The sequence below is a fragment of the Lepisosteus oculatus genome, chromosome 13, assembly GCF_040954835.1.
Source record: "Lepisosteus oculatus isolate fLepOcu1 chromosome 13, fLepOcu1.hap2, whole genome shotgun sequence".
NCBI lineage: Eukaryota > Metazoa > Chordata > Actinopteri > Semionotiformes > Lepisosteidae > Lepisosteus > Lepisosteus oculatus.
The window spans coordinates 783,143-797,419 of record NC_090708.1 but is presented as its reverse complement, the minus strand read 5'-3'; the positions used below and the strand labels follow the sequence as shown (position 1 = coordinate 797,419).

The window sequence follows — 14,277 nt, the reverse complement described above, 5'->3', positions numbered from 1 at the left end:
AACTGAACTCTCTCAATTTCCTCTTAATATGGGAAGCAACCAGCAAAAAAAACACGGTCTCTGAAGGCTTGCCAACATAAATGCAATAAAGAAATGAGGAGTGAAACTAGGGCTGGGCGATATAGCCAAAAACATTATCACGATAAAAGTTTGCTCATCAATCGATATCGATAATTATCATGATAAATGTCAAATCATAATTTCTTTCACTCAGGAGAAAAATCTGCCTTTAAACTTGAAAGTTGAAGAAACCAGACAGTTAATTGGTAAATTAAACAACTCTTTATTTTAAGAACACAACAAACACTTGCCAAACAGCAGAAACATTAAACAAATCTGTTAGCTGCCCGGTCTGCAACAAACACGCACACTCGCGCAGTATTTTGTGCGCATGTGCATATCATGCGCAAAGCATAAACATATATATCGAACATTTATCGAACTTCTGTTAAAATTATATCGAGGAAAATTATATCGGGATAATTATCGTTATCGAATTATCGCCCAGCTCTAAGTGAAACAAAAGCCCTCAAAAGGGAGTGGCTCAGACACTCGATCTGTCTGTGGCACAACCCTACCACTAACTCCTCTGAATGTGTTTTATATATCCGACCCAAACCGTTTCTGAGACCTTCAATTCCTCTAGTTAAATTCCTTCGCCTTAATGCTCTATTTTATTTATGGTGATACACATATCTATCTTTTAGCCCCAAATGCAGTCTTTCCATGAGAAAACACTTCTTTGTCAATCTTTTACCCTGTAATAATTACTGTACATCCTAATTGCATGCCAATGGAGGAGATGCTATCTCTTGCATTTGAGTAAGATTTTCGAACGTATTTTTTTGCCTTTTGTTTTTAATACAGGATGAAAGCTATAGGTTATTACAAAGAGCATCTAGGATCGCTGAAGCGGTCTATACTGTAAAACAGGAGTTCAAACCAGAACTATCACAGGCTAAACATCCCATCCCTATACAGTACTTCAATGCAAGCTCTAACTGACCTTAATGATCTCAATTCACCTCCCATCACACTTTCATTACATTTATAAGCCAGTTTAGAACTATTTCAGACAATGTAAGCTTGCACAACTCTAACCAGTATGAAAAGCAGTGACTCTTGGGAAACCAAGCTACAGGTTTAAATGCTGAACATCACAGCAAATTAGACCAAGACACAGATATAACAGCTCCAGCGCCTGCAAAATCGAAGAGGGTTTGTTGTTTTTTTTTTTTTTTAAGAAAAACATATCTGTGAATCTTGTTTTTAGCCTTTTCCTCTGCTTTCAGGTTTCTGATAATGGGATTTGACTTGCCAGACACTCAGTCAACCACTGGCCAACAGTACTGTGGAATCAGGACTGCACCTCCCCAGTGCTGTCACATAGCCAGTCACCTTCACACTGCAAAGCCCTGACCGAGCAGTATCATGAACGGACATTTCTTCTTTCTGAATTGTCGTGAGCATTTCATTTTCATTCTACTGCTCACATGCACCACTTCAAGGGTTTCCCGATAAAAAGTGAGACTTTTATGCTTATTATGCATTTTTATTTTACCTTATTTGCATGGGTCACACTCATTTATGGGAGGTCATCCTCCCAGATCATCCAAAGGTCCAATTAAAATAAAAATGACAAGTAAGAACACATCTGCACTTGTAAAACCTCATTTAGAATACTTTGTATACTTTTGGTTACCACAATCTAAAAAAATACAAGACGCATATTAATGCACAGGATACATTCCTTAAACAGAAGTGCTATTCAGACAGGCCAAAGAACTGAACCGTTTCAGTCTTGAACAAAGACAATGCATGCAAGTACTCAGAATCCTCAAAGGCACCAAGAAAGACAACCTAGTGGACTAGAAGAATCAACAGTGAAACATGAACCAGAGGACAAGTACAAACAATGTGGGCATGCATTTAAAATGGAGACAGGAGGCAATTCTTCAGCCAAAGGGTTGGGGGTGCTTGCAGCAAGCTTACATTGTGATGATGATCTTACGATTTCAAACAAAACTACAAAACAAGCAAAAATGGCAAACTAACAGGGACAGGTAGATAAAGACAAATTACAAAAAACCATTGAGAAGCAAAATGAGTGCTAAATTCATCATCCTGGACACCAGGGACTAGAAGAAAACTTCAATCCCTTCATGGTCTGCAGGACTCACATGTGACTCAAAGGTGACATGCCCACAGCCAAGCCCACACATAGGTGTGGAACAGCTAATGTGCTGCATTTATTCTGCTCTGTGCTGCACTTGCTTCATAGTACAATTACTGTTCCTTACTATCACCAGTACTCACACATGTTTCAAAACACATTACATGCTTAACTAGTTTAACTTTTATTCTTCGTGGCAAGCCCAGTGTGTGCAGTAATCCAACTCATTACTCTCATTCATGCTGCTCTGTCAGGCCATAATCTCTTGTGTAAATATATCACAGGGACAAGTATTTTGTCGTTTCATTTTTTATGAAAGCATTACCTTCTTTGTGGTTATGCCTTTGACATTACAGTGATGTGGCCGTTTTTTCCCCAATATACCAAGGGATTTAAACAGGTTTTTTATCCTAAATACTTCCAGTCAATATCTCAAAACTTTGTTTTAGGTTTTCCGTGCGGAGAAAAAAAGGAGACTTCCTCAAACTACCTTACAACCCCACAAGCAGACACTAACTTACAGAAGGCTGGACATTGTGACAGTACCACAACACCAGACCTTGGAATAACCAGCCCAGCAAACCGACTTCCCAGTTGTCCATCCTACTGACCCTGTCCCAGGAGGAACTACATTCCCACAGGCCAGGACTGCTGAGCCCCTCACAGTGGGGGAGAATTCACAGGCGGCCCACTCAGTGCAAACCCACTCATATTTTGCTAGTACTGTGTACCGTGTCCTGTCCCTTGAGACTCAACGAGTAACCCAGTGGGCATCGACAGTTTATGTTTTATTTAAAAGGCAATGAGGCATGAAAGGGAGTGTAGATTGCCCACAATTATCATTGTGAGCACATACTGTGGGCCTGCATTTACAGTTTGTATTCCATCGCCGAAGCCTGTTTTTTTGCTCTGTTTCTTTAAAAAACATTGATAAAATAAATTAAGTTTAGGAGACAAGTGGAAGTAGGGTTTATAATGTACCTAGGAGTAAAATTCTCTTGAAGTACAGTGCCACCAAACCCTGCATTGCTGTGCTTAAAATCCTACTAAGAGGGAAATTATCCCCGGACATGATTAATGGTCTGTCCTCATGGAACCAGCCAGTTCCAACCTTGCTTAGCTTCCGAGACCTGACAAGATCAGACTCCGGAGAGGCAAAACGCCAGGATTTTAACGCAGAACAAAGAGAGAGATGCTCTAGTTTAATCAGGTGTTCTCATGTTAGGAGCCTTAACACTTGAAAACCTTTAAAATAAATAATTATTTTTAACTCATACTGTAGATAAAGTGTATTCCAGACATACTTCATAAAATGAAAAGACTAAATCCTTTTGGACATTCTGTCAGGGGCATATATTTTGGGAATACCCAGTTGTGAAGAGATTCTGGATGTATGCAGTGAAAACTGTTTCCCAGCTTTTGAAGGTTCAGATTTACAAATAATAATAATCCTGTTCTATTTTTCTGGAATAATGACTCTGCCTTTCTTGACATTAGTGCAGGATTCTCCTGGCAGGACTGAGTTAAGCCAACAAATCTCTTCCACAAACGTGGAGGAAACACGCTCTTTCTTTCAACGATACCCGACATGGTGCTTCAGGGATGTTATTCTTCTGGAATGCGCCAAAGGCCAAATCAACAAATCATGTCCAGCCACTATAAAGGTGTGGACCACCTCTGTTCAAGACCCGGCTACACACCCAGGGTCTGTAGCTGACTCCGCCTCTCCCCTTGTTCCAAATACTGAATATAATTTCATTAGGATTCATAGCCAGGTATGCAAATGCACACAGTCTTTATCACAGTCTTGCCTCTGTTTATTGCACTTTATTATTTCAAACATTGATTACGCTGTGAATAGTTTTAAACTTAATTTATGCTCTTTAACCTTACGGTCTTGCTGACATGTTCCATTCTGTTGTTGAAATAAACAAGGGATCAATAAAAAAAGCCTGGTTGAAAAACGAAATGGAAAACGGAGGTGTTGAGCCTGATTTAAATTTGACAGCACTGCTCGCATGGCATTTCCAGTTCTCCCACTACTGGAAATAACATCCCACTAAAAGTGGGAATATTTTGACAAGATTACTTAAGGCCAGGTCCAGTACCTCCAGCCCTGGTCCTAAAGGGCCCCCAGTCCCGCCGGTTTTACAGGTTATCCTCAATCATAGACTGTATACAGACAGGGACTCTCAAGGACCAGGGTTGGAGACCCCCGACTGAGGATGACCTATGTTAACAGCTAGTCTCAACATAGTCATCCATTTTACCTGAATCCTCAGGCACTAGTCCTGCATCACACAAGCTATCTACCTGTGATGGGGCTGTGTCACCATCACCCCTATTTGTTTTCAAGGAGGAGCCCAGACACAAGGAGGCCAGCTGTATCTCACATATATACCGCCACCTGCACACAAGGAGCAGCTCAGACATAAGAGATAAGATCACTTTATTGGCCACATACACTTTCTTGCATTAGGAATTCATCTTTTTGCATACCCCAGCTTGCTCTCCATGAGACACAGACACACAGACAGGGAGAGAGAAGCTTGGGATCAGAGTGCAGGGTCAGCCATTGTACACAGTGCCCCTGGAGCAGTTTTAGGTTAAGGGCCTTGCTCAGGGGCCCAATGGAGTAGGATTCCTCTGCTGGCCATGGGATTTGAACCGGCAACCTTCCAGCCAGAGGGACAGATCCTTATAGGCTTGTGCAAGGTGTGACCAGAACATCCCGAGACTGTAACTACTGTATTAATCAGCATGTGTGTGAAAGGTACAATTTTACAATAAATTATACAATTTTATCTATGAATGATTTTCAAGATACTCAAGGTGATGTACTGTGGTGCATACACACAGTAACACACAGCAGTGAAAAGAAAGAGAAAGGCCTAGCATATTGACATGGTAAAACCAAGAGTAAAACTAAATTCCACATTTAAACCTACAGAGAAGAGACAGGTCTTCTCAATCATTTTAAGGATGTCAGTATTCTCTGTATAACTGATGGACTTGGTCAGGCAATCCACAGGCCTGGTGCTCCACTGAGTCACAGGTATAAGCATACCTGACAGTGAAAACTGGGCTATTCAGGAAACACACGGTAAGATCTTAACGTGGATCTGGACTGTTCAGTAGAGGAGAAGGAAAGAAAAAAGGATTTTCCCTTTTACACCATCACCATCTCCATTCCAAATTCCAATTTAATTCCAAATTAGTCTCCTGCTTATTTAGGTATTGAAAAGTCATGATACAATTATTAAGACACATAGAAACAAGAGGCAATGCAAACTAGACAGCCCATCAGGTTACAAACAGCTAGAGACAGGGCACACAATAAGGGCCAAGCACCCTCCTGCTCTTCCCTTGGATCAGCGAGAACACAGCAGCCAGACAATTCCTTGAAGGCTGAAGACCAGGACGAGTGGCACCGAAAACACTGGAGCATCCAGCTCAGCTCCAGGGCTGGACAGCGCCGGGTCTAGGAGGAATCCATCAGGATCGCACTCGCTGCCAGTGGGCTGGTTAGAAATAAAACTGGGTCTCCAGCTGGCTGGGCCCACATCACTGATTCCAGTGGAAAGGCCTGTTCAGCCCTCACCACCAGCCAGCCTTTAACTCCAAGAGGTGGGTCAAGTACTTGTTTCCATCACTTTCAAGCCATATTAATTAGACCAACCATGTTCTTCTTTGTACAGCAATAAGAGTGGACGGAGCCTTGTTGTGTTTACAGTATTTGACTTCCAGGAGCAGCCTCTTATCACTGGCGATAAGAGCTCCGAGAGCCACCTCTAAAGACGCATGAGTCTGAGGACTCCACTGTCAGAGCAAAAGTCTGGTTTTACATGAACGCCTGAAGCTTGCATTGGTGTGGCGACAGGTCCACCAGCTTGGCCATCAGCAACAACATTCGTGTTATAACGTGCAGATTCAACACAGAACAAAACTGTGCTGTTATGGAAGTGTGCCCCGGAGAATACATGTACAGTACGTTTCCCACGGTTTGTCCACGCTTACACACGCCATGCTTTTACCCAGCTTCTAAAGCGCCTCGGCCTCGTCAGGGTCACTGTGGTCAACCGCACACACATCTGCGTCCCACCCACACCCTCACCGCTCGGGGCAGCTTTCCGCAGGCTCCTCGCCCTCTCTGTCATCGGCTCCGTTCTTTGTTTCTTTATTTTCCAACGCAGAACAGACTATCAAAGATGTCTGCGCATAAAGGGGAGATGTTAAATCACTATCGGTAGTTTTTTAAAACACGGTAAACCCTCCATTACGACAGGAGAGTCTTTTCATTATTTATGAACGCGTAGCTCCCTCCCCTGTGCGCACAGGGTAAGGTTTGCTGTGTAGGTACCCCGAGGTGCAAGGTGTTCGGATGAAAGACAGTCAAGACGTGAAAATGAACTGGCTATCAGCCATTTAGCGCCGTCTTCTTTAACGATTCCCCTCCGCTCCCCCTGTTCCAATTACTGCTGCAATTATTCTAAGTCACACTACAATAGTAGGTGAATACAACTGCTAACATGCTACAGTATTTAATGCGAAGCCCATACTGTAGAGGAACACGTTACATTCAAACTGGCCAGTTTGTATTTTAGATATTTCGGTAAATCTTCAGGTGAGTTTTTTTTTTTAAAACACGAACCCCTTTTTCTAAAAGATACCAAGAACTCTAATCTTTTAATTTCAATTTAGCAGCTATCCTCCCCACAATTGAGCACAGCGGATCTCACTTATATTAAAGTGCGTAGGACTGCCTTAATGAAAGATAAGACATCCTTTGCGCTTAAAGCCTATTGATATACTATACACATCTATATAGTGGTAATTAGAAGCAAAGTAAGCTATTTCTACTGAACTGGAAAAATGCCCACGTATGCAAACAGCAGTACTATCAAATGGTGTCCAATGATTAATAGCAAACGATCTTTTGAATAATACTCCACAGTTTGGTCTTTACGCGCGTAGAAAAGCACTTGCCTAATTCTAGTATTTAATCATCCAATTTACGGATCGTTGGTTATGCAATAATATTGACAATAGCCAACAATAACGTTGCCCTCTAGGTTCCGGTCTCCTTAGAAGTTAGGGTGTTTTCTACGCATAAACAGATCCGAGATTTTGCTACATAATCCCGACTCAATCTCAACTTTTCAGCCTATAAAAGATACTGCTGTGCTGGAAAAAATACATTAAATTATACAAATCCATAGTGTTTGGTTAATTAGAACGTTTCTAATAGAAAATTTTGGTTCAATAGAGGAATCTTTTGAATTTGATCTCCTTTATCTTCAAAAACACATGCACCTTCAAATGATGAGACCACGCTATCTTCTTCACGGCTAGCTTCGAGCCTTAATTATAAGTCAATTAATATCAAGTAATTTGTCTGATTAATTTTAATTAAGGCAGCTGAAAATTGATTTTCCTTCACCAAGTGAGGATGATGTTCTATTACAATTTGCAGAGGAATGAATTACTGATTCTTTACTGCAAAGAATTGTTGTGTTTGGGTCCTTTAGTAAAATCTGCAGGTGGTATTTATAAAGGTCGCATTACGGACTTCTGTGGCGATGGTATCACTAGTAACACAAATCCAAACACACATCTACACTTTAAAAATCCTGATTTACTTATTTAACAAAAAGTGCACGCACGCATTATTTTATACCCAGTCCGTCAAGCGTCTCCCACCCAGAGCATGTCCCTCTAAATGTGACCGGAATATCCAGATGTATCCTGCACTGCTGGAAAGGGAAGACGCAAATAACTTCGATGTTTTTTTTTCTTTTTGCTGGTTCGTTCCTCAGGAACAGAGAATAAGACCTTCAGCGTTATACAAGCCCAGTTTAGGTCTATTTTTACCTCTGCTACTGTATCAACATGGTTACAATTTGAATCACTAATACCTCCATTGTACAAACTTCCTTCAAACCAAAGAATAACTTCATCTTTTTTTTAATTAATGAAAAATATACCAGCATTTGAGCGACCCTTATATTTAAATTAAGTGTTAAAAAAACTGAAGTCTACTAATGTCAGCTATAATCTTCTAGGTGGTATATACCCCAACTGAGGATCGACAACAGTGTTTAGTTTCTGAACCTCTTTTCTATTTAAACATTGAAACACAAATACAAACTTTCATAATGAAGATACGAATCTTTCGATATTTACCATGAACTGGAATCCAAACTCGTTGTCACCTTAGAGAGAATTTTGCCATGGATTTTTCTGTTAATTCGGAATTGTCCATTTCTTTTTCTTCAGTTACACCAGAAAAAAAAATCCCTCAAAAAGCCGAATGAAAAACATGGAAAATCCTACTTAGAGGATGCAGACCGGGTTTCACAGTTCAACATTATTTAGATCCAGCAATTTAGCAGAAGGCAAATTCTCAAACCATTTTCCTCTTCTTTTTAAAAATGTAATTAACTCAGAGAATGGTGTTAATCCAATCAGCCCGTGTTCGGTAGAAATGGCCCCAGGCTCAGTTTCTTGCTTGAGCCCCTCCGAGATCTCCACTCTGTAAAATGTTAAAGAACTAAAGGATTTTTCCCCCCACTCTTCGCGATTCTGGGTGCATTGCTTGGTAAAATGCCGAGATCTCTTCTTGTCCCTTACACAGACAAGCCGAACTGAAGAGGAACGAGCCGAGTAAAAATGGAGCAAAGGTTCCCCTAGTGGTGCTTTGTAGAACTGCAATAGCTGCTGTCCAGTTTTAAAGAGACAAGCGGTTTTTGGATTCCGTAATAGCGTCAACCGTTGTTACCTTTCTCCTTGGTGATTCAGAGGTACTTTGTACAATTCACTTCATTTGTTTATGCCGTGATACAGATCCTTTTTATATCCATATGACTGACAGTGTGAGTGGATCTAAGCCACATGAATAACCTGAAACCTGTAGATCTTACACATCTAAAGCCTACCCCTCAACTACGACAGTATTAATAGGAACCACATGAAAGAGCAGGAGTAATTAAAAAAAAAGAGTAAGAGTAATGAAAACGTAGATCATTTAGCTCTTTTAAAAGCAATATTCCTTCAAAAACAGGAAAGCTCATGTTCGATACCATTGCATTTTTCACCTGAGGCCTTTCATCAAACACTGTACAAAGGTTTGAAGGAAACCAGAACAGCCAGACAACTGTTTTTCATGTCAAAGAGTCAGGTCCTGTTTTAAAGAAGGAAGGTCACTTTTAAATACTGGGTTCAGCAACCTCAAGCCTCAGACAGCACGGGCACCGCGTGTTCACAGCCACCTTCTGACCATGCAGACATTCTGCAGAAGAAACCGGTCCAACTCCTTCCTCCGTTCCACTGACTGCAGGTCTGTACAGCTCCTAGAAATTCACTTTGACCCATAACCCAGACACAAAGTTATTACCACTGCTGAAATCAAGAATAAATTTGCAAAGAGACGTAAGGGGCATAGATTGCTTCAGTAATGTAAAGAAAACAAAAACAACCCGTCGTGTTCGGCGATGAGAAGAGGCTCTGCTGGCTGGTGCCAGGTCTCTGTGGTGAGATACTGTACTCATTTTGTATTTGTGCTCCACTGCCGTGTCCCACGACTGTTTCTCATACCTCATCTGCTCATAGTCGCTCTAGAAAATAAAGCCATGTGAAGGTTAAATCATTCCGTTCAATAATTTAAAATATATACGGTCAGATGGATTGGCATGTTTTCCAGACTTCTTTCCTTCGAAAGGCAAAGTCTGCCTCCTCAGCAGGCTCAGCCCCTGCGCACAGCGACAGCGGCGACAGCTGGTTGGCGCTCCAGGAGGCCAACCAGTGTAACATGTCCAAGAGGAGGGAGACACATTAAATCTCATGTAAGAATTCAGATATTTTCCAATAAATGTTATATTTTGCTCTGCAGACACGCCCCCTCTCACCTCTGGTGGACGGGTCGTGTCTGGCACGCAGCGCAGGGTGCCCGGGTGGCTCCAGGAGCTTTCCCGGGACTGCAGGGAACTCCGGGAATGCTTCCCAGCTCCAGGTCACTGCAGCTTCGCCCACAGGCTGCCGACTGCAGCCGCTGATGTGCTGCGAGTGCCTTGAGCCACAGGTTCAGTAATCAATATCTTGATGAAAACAACAGGCTGGTTCACATCAAGATGGAAACTTAAATACTACGGCTCTCTCACTGGGCAAGATAGTGTTATTTTACTATTCCAGCTTTGAACTGATGAACTACAGTTTAAAGACACTTTTTCCTGTCTGCACCTCATCAAAATATGTACACTCGTGCGGGTTACCGAGTATCATAAATGACAGTCATCAGCATTACTATCACTAGTGGACAAAAATGTTTTAGTCAGTGGAGAATGTTATGTGCTTGGGTTTAGATATTCTGGTTATTTCTGAGAAGGACGCGGCTCTAACCTCCACTACACTGCCTTCCTGGCCTGGTGTAGTGGGGAGAATTAATTCTCAGTTACAGGACAACCCGCTCCATCTCCTTGATTCCCCTGCTGAGTGTAACCAGTGGATTTATCAGTGTAAAGCCTCGCATAATTAAGCAGATGGAGCACTGGCTTCCTGCTTCACCATCTCAATTAAGAATCTTGTCTTTAGTAAGAAAAAAAGTCAACAGCACACCGTCTGGTTCGCTTATTCCTTCTTTTTGCTCTCAACTATCCCCCAAACAATGCTTTGCCTGCCCTTTGCTCTTCTGTACAGGGTGTAGGCTATCTTAACATGTCCTGCTTTGGAATCTCTCTTCCCAGCCAGCCTCACCCCTGCAACGAGGAACATGGAGGTGAGATTCCCAATGGCACTGGCAGTCCGCCCTTGAGAGCATCAGGAAAACAGCAAGCCCCACTCAGAGAGACCGAGTGGCACATGTGCTGGAGGAAAAACCTGCCGGTGATCACACTGGTTTTCCTGTGTTTTCCTTGGGTCTGGCCACATGTTGGGTGCTGCCAGCAAGCACACACAGTGCTCTAACTGCCTCACTCGACTCTCCTCTGCTCAGGGAGATGTCCTCACTCAGAGCAAGGTTCTCTCTGGTGAGCTGCAGGTAACCAAAGCTACAGTACATGCACACTTATATCAAGAACTCTGCCTTGCCTCTTAGAGAAAGTCTAAGATGAGAGAAAGTCTAAGAGCAGAAAGTGTGATATACACTTATAATGGATCGATTTTTATTTAGAATAGATCTGCTGCATATATTTGATATACAAATATATATAAATATATCATATAGCCAGGATAATTCCAACACAGGATCAAGCTCTTCTTCTTCCTACTTAAAAACAGAAAATGTCTGCAACAAAGAAGGTCTTATAATTGAAGTGGTTTTGTTTTTATTTTTATTTTGGGTGAGCACACATCCTGAAGTATGATAAATCATTCTCTAGAAAGCAGAGGAGTTCTGTTGGCTGGGACTCATTCAGCCATGTCAAATTTGAATAAGAAAATAATATTGGCAGAGTAGAGAGGATTTACCAAAAGCAAAACAGGCACATGCAGAAACACAAAACAAAAAGATTATTAAAATGTATTAAAATTACTGAACAGCAATTCACGCAGTTACAAAATATCAGTTTATGCCATAAAACAGCAGCTGATTAATAGAAAAAAAGTCTTGGTGCCTCCAATCTGAAAAGACAAGAACTGCATTGAATTCTTAACTATTAATCACTGCTGAGAAACAGAAAATAATAAGCAAGTTTCTTAGAATCTAATATCATAATCCACCAGGAGTACTGGCTTGCAGTACCGAAACATATTACGCAATACCTTCATAAACATGAATCATATTTTCCCAATGGGTTCTCTATACGTAGTTCTCCTTGCTAGTTAATTTCATTTATTCTTTTGTCATATTACACCATTATTTATTCTCCTTAAGGAAGACTTGATAACAATTAGGAATTATTAATACTGTATGTTATTATTGTTGTTCTGTTGTTGCTGTTGACTCAGACTGATGACAAGGTGGATAAAGACATCAAACTCAGCTCTGCCATCTGGGAAGGTAGCAGGCTGTTATAGAAGCGAGAACAAATTATTTGATATCATCAGACTGTAACGAATCAGTGGACAAAACAATATGCCTACTGCAGAGGCCAACTCTGAACATCAACTACAGCAGCCAGGACCAACTGCAGGCAGAGCTGGCAGAGGAAATGAGCAATGAGATATAAATGATGACTTTCATCTCGTATGTATGGGCTGTGGAATTCTAACATCGGCACAGCTGCTGCCACTCCGCTGCATAGGCAAGAAGGTGCCAATCTCACCCCTTACTTCAGGAGCAGCCCAGAGGATTACCTCTGTTCTAGATCTGTAGCACTGATCCCACAGGTACCCCTGCGACACCAGTGCACAGATTCTGAGGAGCTGACGGAGCCTGGCTCATGTCCCAGCCAGCGATTCTTGGGTATGTCATGTTAAAGAAGGGGCCCTCAGCTATGGGGGTGCCGGTGCGTCTGCTGGTCTCCAGGTGTTTTCAAAGCAGAAGCACCAGAGTGTTGAGTCAGTAACGAGCTGATGTAGGTTTCTGAGAGGGCTGCAGGACTAACCTGAAGAAAAGCACCCCTAGGAGCAGAACTGGGGACCCCTGAGCTAAAGAGTCAGCACGTGGGACAATTTAACACCTCGCCTTTTGTAATGGCCAGACAGCTAGTGATTTCTTAAAAGCACTGCAGTTTTCCCTTCACTAGAGCTGTCCAGGGTGCTGAAATATATCACTTCAATGGCTGTGTAAATAATGGCAAAGAACTTAATTTTTTACCAAAAAAACCTTATGAGGACATGAAGGGAGCCAGGATAGTTCTGCTGTTCTGTTGCACAGCTAATCCAGGCAGAATGACACTGAAAGTTCTTTGCTCACTGTTCTTTCTAAAATTGCAATACACTCCAGATGCATTTCTAAAGTTATGTTTAAGTACTTATAAATTCCACATTAGTTTCATCTTTGTTTTTGAAGCACGCGTTATATTTTGCTCACTTTTAACCTTTAAACCTTTTTTATTGCTTCCAGATGAGGTTTTGAAAAGTGCCTTGTTTATGTGGTCAGACCTGAGCATGAATATCCTTTTTTTCCCCAATTATACTACCAAATAAGAAAAACTTGCTTCAGTTGTGATGTCAAATCTGTTTGCTACCACTTTCTTAGTGCTTTTGCAAGTCCCAGTGTTCATTCTCCCTCTACAGTAAGTAACAAAGATCTGGTTTTGCAATACCTACGTTTAATTCAGCTACAGTTTATTCCCTTTTATGCACAAAGGAGCCCTTAGGGTTATCTGGATGGCTGGTGTTGAAAATGTACTAAATTACTGTGCAGTAATTCTTGTTGCTGGTCGGCGGATAATTGTCCCTTTCCAAACGAAAAAATAATCCTTCATTGATCGATAAAATTCACAAGAATCGCTATTAAATGCCGCAGAGTATTCCATTTGAATGTTTTTTTTAATAACCACGGTGATGGACTTGAAAGCAATGTTGGTATGAAATTCAGTTTAAATTGTCTCAACCTTGTTATTTTGTGCTAGTGTTATGTCTGTTGTAACTCGCCAACCCCCTGACCTGGAATCTCAGTGTGAACGAGGCTCCGTTGTCTCTGTAATAAGTAAAATAAATAAAAAGTATTTCAACAGCATGGATTTCAATCTCGGAACCTAGAAGAAAGTGGAAAGCGTATTAACTTTTTGACCTGGATTGTTCACTGAATGATGAGTCGCACTGCTAGCTACCAATGTAGCCAAGCATTTGCGAAGATATTGGGATATGTCACTCCTGAACTCCAAGGTCTCTCATTGTGCAGAGGGGATCACATTATCTAGGTTGTCAATAAATAAAACATAAATAAAAATAAAAGAGTAACGTAAAAATAGTCTGGAATGAAGAAAAGCCCCATTTTAGTAAGTTTAAATTACAGCTCTAACTACTAACTCACCAAAAGTAGTTTTGCCACATTTCCTTCTGCAGGGGATATACATTACATAGTAGACTGTATGATACAAATCTTTTGGGAATTTTCTCAAAAAAGTGGGATGTTCCAAAAAATTTTTTTTTAAATCAGGTGCTATATCAAACATTTTTTCTGTTGTTCTCTTTATTCCTTAACAATTCTAAGTTCGTTAACT

At 41.3% G+C, this 14,277-nt stretch overlaps 1 protein-coding gene across 8 annotated transcripts in view; it reads right to left on the bottom strand.

Annotated features, from left to right (window-relative positions):
- Positions 1 to 14,277, bottom strand: part of nlgn1 (neuroligin 1) — a 224,612-nt gene that overhangs the window by 186,054 nt on the left and 24,281 nt on the right. For 7 of the 8 annotated variants that reach the window (XM_015360881.2, XM_069197422.1, XM_069197424.1 and 4 more), the window contains exon 1: positions 8,357 to 8,804. The exons of the other annotated variant lie outside the window; for it this stretch is intronic. The gene's annotated coding sequence lies outside the window, so the exon portion shown is untranslated. Of the gene's footprint in view, positions 1 to 8,356; positions 8,805 to 14,277 lie in introns of those variants that run through there. 8 annotated transcript variants of the gene reach the window in all.